Here is a 6,135-nt window from a genome sequence, read left to right as displayed (position 1 = left end):
CAGCCTTGTAGTAGCTCTGCCAGTGCCTTCTGATGCCACTGCCTGCTTATAGGTTACGTTACTCTATGTACTAGTTTCCTCATTGTTGCTGTAACAAAATACCATAAATTGGCCAGGTATAGTGGCTCATGCCTGGAATCCCAGCATTTTGGGAGGCTGAAGTGGGCAGATCACTTGAGGTCAGGAATTCAAGAACAGCCTGGCCAACATGGAAAGATCCCGTCTCTACTAAAAAACAATACAAAAATTAGCCAGGTGTGGTGGTGCATGCCTGTCATCCCAGCTACTCGGGTGGCTGAAGCGCAAGAATCGCTTGAATCCAGGAGGTGGAGGTTGCAATGAGCCGAGATGGTGCCACTGCACTCCAGCCCTGGTGACAGAGGGAAACTCTGTCTCAAAACAAAACAAAACAAACAAACAGAAAACACAAATTGCCACAAATCTGGTAGCTTAAAACAGCACTGTTTTTTTTGAGACAGGGTCTGGCTCTGTTGCCCAGGCTGGAGTGCAGTGGTACAATCTTAGCTCACTGCAACCTCCATCTCCTGGGCCAAGCCAACCTCTCATCTCAGCCTCTTGAGTAGCTGGGACTACAGGTGCAGGCCACCATGTCCAGCTGATTTTTGTAGAGATGGGGGTCTCACTATGTTGCACAGGCTGGTCTCAAACTCCTGAGCTCAAGCAATCCATCCTCCTCAGCCTCCCAAAGTCCTAGGATTATAGGCGTGAGCCACCATGCCTGGCCCACAAATGTAATATCTCACATTTTTAAAGGTCAGAAGACCCAGACGGCTTTCACTGAGCTAAAATCAAGCTAAAATCAAGCTAAAATCCTTCTGCAAGTTTGAGGGGAGAATCTGTCTTTTCCACTTCTAGAGGCCACCTGCGTTCCTTGACTCATGGCCCCTTCCTCCAGCTTCAAAGCCAGCAGTGCAGCATCTTCACATCTCTCTCTGTTTTCCTCTCTTCCTCTGTGTCTTTCCCTTCCTCTGACCCTCCTGCCTCCTTCTCATAAGGATCCTTGTGGTGCTGTTGGGCCCAAGATAATCCAGAATAATCTTCCCATCTCAAGATTCTTAACTTAATTGCATCAGCAAGGTCCCTTTTGCCTTGTAAGGTAACACATCCACAGTTTCTGGAAATTAGGATGTGGGCCTCTTTGGATGGGAGCACATTATTCTACCGAGTGCAATCTCCTAGGCAAATGGCTGTGTCTTGTTTGTTCTGTGTCTTCCAGAGACAGCAGCAGTTAAAAAATACTTTTGAGTGAGTGAATGAGTAAGTGAGTGAATGAGTGAGTGACTGAGTGAATGAGTGAGTCAGTGAGTGAATGAGTGAGTGAGTCAGTGAGTGAATGGGTGAATGAGTGAGTGAGTGAGTGAGTGAGTCAGTGAATGGGTGAGTGAGTGAGTGAATGGGTGAGTGAGTGAATGAATGAATGAGTGAGTGAGTGAATGGGTAAATGAGTGAGTGAATAAGTGAGTGAATGAGTGAGTGAGTGAATAAGTGAGTGATAAATGAGTGAATGAGTGAGTGAATGAGTGAGTGAATAAGTGAGTGAATAAATGAGTGAATGAGTGAGTGAGTGAATGAGTGAATGAGTAAGTGAATGAGTGAGTGAATGGGTGAATGAATTAATGAGTGAGTGAATCAGTAAGTGAGTGAATAAGTGAGTGAATGAGTGAGTGAATAAGTGAGTGAAGGAGTGAGTGAATAAGTGAGTGAATGAGTGAGTGAATAAGTGAGTGAAGGAGTGAGTGAGTGAGCTCCCCAGAGGGGGAAGGGTAAGAGCCAGACATGGGAAGCTGGAGAACTGTGGTTAAGTAGGAGAAGACCGGAGTGTGAACCAAGCTGCCCCACCTGCCACCTCTGCCCATTCAGTTTTGCCAACACACAGGGCCTGCAGCTGCAGGTGACTGGCTCCTTTCTCACAGGGCATGGGGGGCAGGGGCTGAAGCCTGTGGAGTTTCCCTCTGAGCCCAGGGAGACATTGGGCAGCCTCTGCTCAGCCTGGAGAGGCTCTGGGCACAGAACCCCAGGCAGGGCAGAGGATGACCTAAAGACCAAGTGAAGACACATCATGGCAACAGTGGACAGGGAATGCTATCCACACACCACTTTGACCAGGGCTGACTCCCTAAGCCCAAAATGTCCTATTTCCTTGATGTTTGGACCAAAAGTAGAATCTGCATCCTACCTACTCATAGGGACAAGCAAAGACTCAGTAGCTGTCTTGGGCCTCGGGGGTCTGGGTGGTCTTCCCAGCCCAGGGAGGAGCTGTCTCCCACGCTTAGCTTGGTAGGCTGGAAGGAGCTGGCTTTGGGGCCATGTGGACTGAGCTTGTGGCCTTTAGGAAGCACATCTAAGCCTTTAGCCTCAGCTTTTTTCGATTGTAGAAGGGAAATAATAATAGCTCTCTTTGCAAGGTTTTGTGGGAATTAGAGAGAATACAATGTAAACAGTGAACCTAAACCAATTAAGTCCTAGTAACTGGTAGCAAAGGTTGGATTCTAGGCCCCCATTCCCACATCTACTGGCTGTATAAGCTTAGGCAATGGTTTTGCTTCTGGGCCTTGGTTTCCTTACCTATAAAATGGGTAGAGCAGCTCGGAAGTTTGCCATGAGAATGAGAGGAGCCTTGAATGAGAAGTGTGGGTGGTTCATTAGTCCTGTGGCTATTTCCAAGCCCCAAGGGAAAGTAGATGCCTTTCCCTGGGTGCAGGTGCTAGAACTGATGGACTCCTAGAGACCGAGTTCCTGCACAATGACAGAGCAGGACCGTCCTGGCTGCAGGGCGTCCCTGCCCTGCACTTCAAGTGGCCACTGTGAAGCCAACAGCTGTCCCCTCCAAGTGGCATTTTTGGGGCACAAAGGGCAGTGGAGAGAGCAGGGCACACTGGCTCATTGTCCCTGGGACTGAGCAGCAGCGGGTGAGGGGCATCCCTTCTGACCTCCAGCCCCTCCCAACCCCGTGGCTATTTGGCTGCCAGGCCTTCACTGCCGGATCTTACAGTATCCCCCAGCAGCACCTGAACCATCACAGGACCCCTTCCCCCACGGCATCTTCTACCAGGGACCCTTAGGAATAATGCATTTTAAGAAGGGATAGGTCCAAGTGCAGTGGCTCACGCCTTTAATCCCAGCACTTTGGGAGGCCGAGGTGGGCAGATCACTTGAGGTCAGGAGTTCGAGACCAGCCTGGCCAACATGGTGAAACTCTGTCTCTACTAAAAATAAAAAAAGTAGCCGGGCATGGTGGCAATCGCCTGTAATCCCAGCTACTTGGGAGGCTGAAGCAGGAGAATCGCTTGAACGTGGGAGGCAGCGGTTGCAGTGAGCCGAGATTTCGCCACCGTACTCCAACCTGCGCAACAGAGCGAAACTCTGTCTCAAAAATAACAACAACAAAAACCACCCCTGTGTTAGGCACCCATGTGTACTTTCACTGATCCTTAATCCTCCGGGGACATAGTGTGCACTGATCCCATTTTACTGATGCAGAATCTGGGGTTTAGAGAGGCGATTAAATGCCTGACCCAGGAAATAGACTGGTAGCTGACAAAGGCTGGATTTGAACCCTGGCCTGCCTGACACCCCTGTCTGCACTTCGCCATAAAGGCAGGGCGCTCAGTGGAGAGGAAGGCAGGGATTCCAGATAAAAGAAAGGTAGGCATGGCCATGATGTGCCCAGCAAAGCACTGGCTGCCATTTATCCCAGGCCAGGGGCACGGGCATGATGACCTTGCCAGGCCCTGCAGCCAGAGAATTCCAAAGCTCCCCCCACCTCCACCCCCGCTTTTCAGAGCAGAGCATTAATAAAGGGGAAGGAGCTGGATGATGACAATTCAGGAAATTTGCAGCCGGAGCTAAATGACAGCCTCATAATGATGGTGATTAAAATTCACGCTTCTTGTTTTACAGCGATTTGAGTGTCCACTTAGCACCATGAATCAATTAATAAACAAAACACAAGGGCTAGGGATAAGCTCCAGGGCACAGAAGAGGGGGTTGTGAGGTTTCAGAGGGGACATCCCAGGGCTGGGGCACTGCTTTTTGTTGTTGTGCAGTGAGGACACCGGTTCACTTCAAGAGCCATGAGGTGAGGCAGCTCCCCCCGGCCTCAGCGAAGCTTAACGATCAGTCAGCTTCTCTGGGTGTCTGTTTGCTCATCTGTAAAAGGGGTGAGGTTGGCCAGGCACAGTGGCTCACGCCTGTAATCCCAGCACTTTGGGAGGCCGAGGCAGGTGGATCACCTGAGATCAGGAGTTCGAGACCAGCCTGGCCAACATGGAGAAACCCCATTTCTACTAAAAATATACAATTAGCCGGGTGTGGTGGTGCGTGCCTGTAATCCCAGCTACTCAGGACGCTGAGGCAGGAGAATCGTTTGAACTTGGGAGGCAGAGGTTGCAGTGAGCCAAGATTGTGCCACTGCACTCCAGCCTGGGCAACAAGTGCAAAACTCAGTCTCAAAAAAAAAGAAAAGAAAAGAAAAAAAAAGGGTGGGATCTTCCAAAACTAAATTTTTTTCTTTCTGTTGGACAGGGTCTTACTCTGTCACCCAGGCTGGAGTGCAGTGGTGCAATCATGGCTCACTATAGCCTTGACCTCCCAGGCTCGAGGGACCCTTTTGCCTCTGCCTCCTGAGTAGCAGCTGGGACTACAGGCATGTGCCACCATGACTAGCTAATTTTTAAATTTTTTGTAGAGATGGAGTCTCACCATGTTGCCCAGACTGGTCTTGAACTCCTGGGCTCCAGTGATCTTCCAGCCTTGGCCTCCCAAAGGGTTAGGATTACAGGCATGAGCCACCTCACCCAGCCTTGAAGCTGAATGCCAAGTGAGAAGGTCTATTCATTTCCTAGAGCTGCTGTCATAAATTGCCACAAACGGTGGCTGAATACAATAGGAATTCATTCTCTCACATTCTGGAGGCTGGAAGCCCGAGGTCACGATATAGGTAGGGTTGGTTCCTTCTAGAGGCTCTGAGGGAGAGAATCCCACCTCTCTCTCCTGGCTTCTGGTGGAGACGGCAATCTTTGGCCATCCATGGAAGCTGGGTCACCCCAGTCTCCACCTCTGTCTCCCCATGGCCTTCTCTGTGTCCCCTCTGTGTCTGTGTCTCAATGATCCCTCCCCTTTCTTTCATAATCACACCAGTTATTGGGTTTAGGAATCACCCTAATTCCAGGATGTCCTATCTTGAGATCCTTACCTGAATGACACCTGCAAAGACCCTGCTTCCAAAGAAGTTCACGTTCACAGGTACCAGGGGTTAGGACTTTGATTTGTTTTATTTTTTCAAATTATTTTTAAATTTTTATTTATTTATTTTTTTGAGATGGAGTCTAGCTCTGTCACCCAGGCTGGAGTGCAATGGTGCAATCTTGGCTCTCTGCAACCTCCACCTCCTGGGTTCAAGTGATTCTCCTGACTTAGCCTCCCAAGTAGGTGGGACCACAGGTGCTTGCCACCATGCCCTGCTAATTTTTTTTTTTTTTTTTTTTTTTTGAGACAAGAGTTTTGCTCTTGTTGCCCAGACGGGAGTACAATGGTGTGATCTCGGCTCACCTCAACCTCTACCTCCCGGGTTCCAGCAATTCTCCTGCCTCAGCCTCCCAAGTAGCTGGGATTACAGGTGTGCACCACCATGCCTGGCTAATTTTGTATTTTTAGTAGAGACGGGGTTTCTCCATGTTGATCAGGCTGGTCTCAAACTCCCAACCTCAGATGATCCGCCCACCTTGGCTTCCCAAAGTGCTGGGATTACAGGCATGCGCCACTGTGCCCAGACAATTTTTTGTATTTTTAATAGAGACGGGGTTTCACCATGTTGGCCAGGCTGGTATTGAACTCCTGACCTCAGTTGAGCCATCCATCTTGGCCTCCCAAAGTTCTTGGGATTACAGACATGAGTGAGCCAACATGCCTGGCCTTTTTTTTTTTCTTTGAAAAAAGGGTCTTGCTGTCACCCAGGCTGGAGTGCAGTGGTGCAGTCATGGCTCACTGCAGCCTCAACCTCCTGGACTCAAGTAATCCTCCTGCCTCAGCCTCCCAAGTAACTGGAACTACAGGCATGCACCACCATGCCCACCTAATAATGTTTTGATTTTTTGTAGAGATGGGAGTCCTGCT

The sequence above is a fragment of the Rhinopithecus bieti genome, unplaced genomic scaffold (assembly GCF_001698545.2).
Source record: "Rhinopithecus bieti isolate Rb0 unplaced genomic scaffold, ASM169854v2 scaffold_13400, whole genome shotgun sequence".
In the NCBI taxonomy this organism is placed as follows: Eukaryota; Metazoa; Chordata; class Mammalia; order Primates; family Cercopithecidae; genus Rhinopithecus; species Rhinopithecus bieti.
Note: the sequence above shows the minus strand (reverse complement) of the source record.